This window comes from Symphodus melops (genome assembly GCF_947650265.1).
Source record: "Symphodus melops genome assembly, contig: scaffold_393, whole genome shotgun sequence".
Taxonomy (NCBI): domain Eukaryota; kingdom Metazoa; phylum Chordata; class Actinopteri; order Labriformes; family Labridae; genus Symphodus; species Symphodus melops.
In genome coordinates, this window is record NW_027636714.1 from 15001 (window position 1) to 20471 (window position 5471).

A 5471-nucleotide genomic window follows, 5' to 3' on the forward strand; every position below is an offset into this window, starting at 1 on the left:
CCCCCCTCCTCCCGTAGATTTGGATATATGTTACAGTAACTTAGAGTTAGCACAGAAAAATAAAGAAATGAAGCTTCCTGGATGTGTGACGAACATGGCAGTGATGTCACAGTGATGTCACTGTGACATCACTGTGACATCACATTGATGTTATGGTTATATTGGTTTTGCATTATCAGGCAGAGTCAGACGGCCTGATCCTTTTGAGCACGTGCAGAAGCAGCCTCTGAACCGCTGCTCTCCCCTGACAAATAAACAACTGCTGACAAAATAAACACACACACACACACACACACACACACACACACACACACACACACACACAGATTGGAGGAGAGGACATTTTTTAGTTTATTTACTCGTTTGCCTCCTCGTGCACGTCTTCTCTTCTGGAAAAACAAACTCCAGCTTGAGCTGTGACACACTCAGGACCTCGATGCCCCCCGTGCCCTCCTCCTCACACAGCGTCTCTACTTCAGAGATGTTTTACACTCCTGGCCGTGGCGGCACAGTTTTTCCTGCAGCAGGTCTCGAGGTCATGGAACCGTCCTCTAAACGGTTCTAAATGGATCACAGAGAACAGGCCCAGTCTGAATCCTGGACCTAGATTTATGACTCCGCCTGGACGAGCGGCTGCTGCCAGGGGCCAAACAGACACCCATAAATACTGTGTGTGTGTGTGTGTGTGTGTGTGTGTGTGTGTGTGTGTGTGTGTGTGTGTGTGTGTGTGTGTGTGTGCGTGCGTGTGTGCGTGTGTGTGTGCGTGTGCGTGTGTGCGTGAGTTACAATGGGCTGATGGTTCTGTCTGGCGAGTCGAGGCATACTTCTGTACGGGTGACTGAGAGGCTGCAGAGTGTGTGAGTGTGTGTGTGTGTGTGTGTGTGTGTGTGTGTGTGTGTGTGCTCATTGATTCGCCTCTGATTGTGCTTTTATGCTTACATGCATTTGTTTGCCTGTTTAGGTATTCTGTGTGTGTGTGTGTGTGTGTGTGTGTGTGTGTGTGTGTGTGTGTGTGTGTCTGTGTGTCTGTGTGTGTGTGTGTGTGTGTCTCTCTCTGTGTGTGTGTGTGTGTGTGTGTGTGTGTGTGTTCACTAAACTCTGTACAGAATGTGATTTTGTTTCTGTAGCGGTGTAATTCAACCATCATGTTTGTGTGTGTTGAAACAGAGGAGAGTTCAGCGCACACAAATCAATGAGGTGTTCAGATGTCAACTTACAGTTAGAACTCTGTGTGTGTGTGTGTGTTTGTGTGTGTGTCCAGATGTTTCACTTTAAAGCAGATGTGGAGTCAGCTCCTGGGATGAAGGTCGAGCTGCTCTCGTTAGTGTCTCCGGCTTCCTTAACGAGTCTTAAATCAGCGTGAAGTCAAAGGTCATGACATGTCTTTAAAGTCGTATTTCATGAAAGGTTGTGAAGAACAATTTAAAGGACCAATCAGAGAGCTGCTCTCTTCCTGTGTGATCAGTCAGCCAATCACAGAGCTGCTCTCTTCCTGTGTGATCAGTCAGCCAATCACAGAGCTGCTCTCTTCCTGTGTGATCATGAAGGAAACCTGCTGTGTTGAAGCTTCTCTGACAACAATGCAGCAGCCAGTATGTCCTCCTTCTAACTTTAGATTCTGCTCCTGAATGCTCTGGATCTGATTGGACCAGAGAAGGTAGGCGGGGCTTTGAAGGCCGCTTTGGACGCCCCTCGATTCGTGATTCTCATTTTTGCGTGAATCGTGCAGCCGTACACTCGGCGTCGCACAAGCTCGGCAGACTGACTCCGCCCATTCTCACACACTTTGCAAAAACAAAACTTGCACATGCATATAAGCTGTTGCCATAGTTACAGACGTGCTTCACACGCCTCTGTGGAGAGTGTGTGCGACATCGTCTCCGTACACACACAAACTCTACGTTTCACATTTGGCCTGTTGGCGGCCGCTCACCCTGAATGTGTTAGAACAAAACATGTACAACATCTAACTCAATAAAGCCCTTCACACACACACACACACACACACACACACACACACACACACACACACACACACACACACACACACACACACAAGGAGCTCCTGGGAACGGGAAACACTTCTCACAGACTCACAATGACACAAAGAGCTTTGTCACACACACACACACACACACACACACACACACACACACACACACACACACACACACACACACTGCTCCTCTCAGAGAGCTGCTCTTGTTCACGCTGAGTCGACTGGTTTCATATTTCTATAGTTTCCTTGTTTCCTTTCCTCCTTCAGATCCTAACATCCTCTCCCTTTCTTTCTCTCTTCTGCTTTCTTCCTTATTCCCTCATTTCCTTTCCTCGTTCATTTTCCTAGTCTCTCCTCCTTTTCTTGTTTTTTTATCCTTTTCATGATTCTTTGTTTCCTTTCTTGTCACCCATTTGTCCCTCTCTTATCCTCCTGCCACCTGAATCCCTCCTCTCCTTTTCCTTTTCTTGTTTCCTTTCCCTCTTTTCCTGTAGTCTCCTATTTTCTCTCTTCTGCTCTCCTCTTCTCTTTCCTCGTCTCCTCTCCTCGCTGCATCTTTTTTCTCTCCTCTCCTGAGCTCTCCTCCTTCTTCGTTTCCTTCTTTTATCTCCTTTCCTATCCTTGTTTCCTCTCCTTGTTTTATGGTCCCATCTTATTCTCCCTCCTCCAATCCATATCTCCTTTGTATCTTTCTCCTGCACTTCCTTTCCTCATCTTGTTTACATCTCCTTCCTTGTCTCCTTTCCTCATGGCCTCATCTCGTCTCCTTGTTTGGTCCCAGCGTTATGCTGTGTTAGAGTGCCGTCACAGTACGACATAAACCAGCTTCTCACACATTTCCTACAGTATTATTCATCCTCCCCCCTCCTCCCCCCTCCTCCCCCTCTCTGTATCTTGTGTTAATGTGACCCAGTTTCAGGTGTTCGCTGGATACATCTCAAACACTTTCTTCCCCCTTTTCTTTCTCTCTCCTCCATCATTCTCTTTCTCTTTTTTTTATTCATCTTTTTTCTCCTTCTCATTTTATTTCCCTCCAACATTCCTCTCCTGAATCCTTCTCCACCCACATCTCCTCTTTTCATCCTTTCCTCTCCTCTTATCTCCTCTCCTCCCCCCCTCCTCGTCCAGCGATGACGTTGATACGAAACGTCCTGAACGGAACATTTTACACTTTGGCTGTTAGCAAAATGCTAAATCACGCTGTTAGCAACATGCTAAATCACGCTGTTAGCAACATGTTAAATCAAGCTGTTAGCAACATACTAAAACACGCTGTTAGCAACATGCTAAATCAAGCTGTTAGCAACATGCTAAATCAGGGTGTGAGCAACATGCTAAATCAAGCTGTTAGCAACATACTAAAACACGCTGTTAGCAACATGCTAAATCAGATAGATAGATAGATAGATAGATAGATAGATAGATACTTTATTGATCCCGAGGGAAATTCAAGGCATCCAGTAGCAGTGTACAGACAGGCAGGACACAAGACATTAGTTACAATACACACCCGCTGTCCCCCCTCCCCTCTGTATACAAAATCCTCCAAACAAGATTTTGTATACAGAGGGGAGGGGGGACAGCGGGTGTGTATGTTGCTCACGCTGTTAGCAACATGCTAAAACACACTGTTAGCAAAATGTTAAATCAAGCTGTTAGCAACATGCTAAAACACACTGTTAGCAAAATGTTAAATCAAGCTGTTAGCAACATGCTAAATCATGCTGTGAGCAACATGCTAAATCAAGCTGTTAGCAACATACTAAAACACGCTGTTAGCAACATGCTAAATCAAGCTGTTAGCAACATACTAAAACACGCTGTTAGCAACATGCTAAATCAAGCTGTTAGCAACATACTAAAACACACTGTTAGCAAAATGTTAAATCAAGCTGTTAGCAACATGCTAAATCAAGCTCTTAGCAACATGTTAAATCAAGCTGTTAGCAACATACTAAAACACACTGTTAGCAACATGCTAAATCACGCTGTTAGCAACATGCTAAAACACGGGGTCACAAGGCCGTACTTCAGGTCCACGCTCCCAACGTTGGATGAGCTAGCATCAATGTTAACGTGACCGCTGTCTGTAAATATGATTCAACAACTTGTAAACATTTATTACTGAAAAAGCAAGTTACTCTATTTCAGCACTTTTATTTTATGCTGCTAGTTAGCTGATTGGTGAGTTCTGTGATTGGACAGTCAGAGAGCAGCAGTGCATTGTGGGATGCTTGATGACCAGGAATGACAGGTGGAAGACGAGCTGCTGGACTCGAACCAGGTCGCCCGTTTGGAGACAATAGCCTCTGTATATCGCTCCTCAATCCCATTTTTCAGCCCCAGCGCCGTTTCAGCAAATGGCCCGTTCAACCTGAGTACACACACACACACACACACACACAGACACACACACACACACACACACACACACACACACACACACAACCACACAGATCAAGAGCAGTGTGTGTTTTTCAGAGGTCTAACCATGCTCAGATTTAGACTGGGTGTGGCAGCAGCTCACCACACGAACACACACTCCTGATACACGCTGTGAAACACACACTTTGTCATATGCACACACACACACACACCACACACACACACACACACACTCAAAATTTTACAGAATAGTTTGTAGGCGAGCCATGAAAGAGAGAGAGGGGAGGCAGAGAGACTCCCTCGCTTTTTCATTCCGACCACACACTGTTTTACTGCGCGTGTGTGTGTGCGTGTGTGTTGTGCGTGTGTGTGTGTGTGTGTGTGTGTGTGTGTGTGTGTGTGTGTGTTTGTCTGACGTCACACTTAAACGCGTCCTTTGGGACAAACTTTATGGATTTCGTTGTAAAAAGGGTCAATAGGAGGGGGGGGGGGGGGGGGTGAGAGAGAAAAGAAAGAGAGAGAGAGAGATGAAGTCATTTCCCAAGGTGAGTCCGGATGAAGCACACACACACACACACACACACCACACACACACACACACACCCAGTCAGACTGTGTGTGTGTGTGTGTGTGTGTGTGTGTGTTTGATAGTATTTCTCAGAGACTATCGGAGAGTCATTTATCAGCTGGAAGGAAACACACCTGAGCCTGAGTTGATACAAAGAAGGTACAAAAGTACAAAGAACCATCAGGATTAGGTCTTCAACACACACACACACACCACACAACACACACACACACACACACACACACACACACACACACTGCTCACAGGTGTTTAGAGGAGCCTCCTAAACACCTGCATTTATTACTTTGGCAGCAACACCATACAGAGAGAGAGAATTAAATAATTGCAGGAAAGACACACACTCACAACGCACACACACACACACACACACACGCACACCACACACACACACACACACACACACACACACACACACAGGGTGAAACAGTTAGGTAAACAGAGTAAATCATTACTGTGTTCTCTGGCAGGGTTCAAACCTGTTAGCACTGCAACACTAAC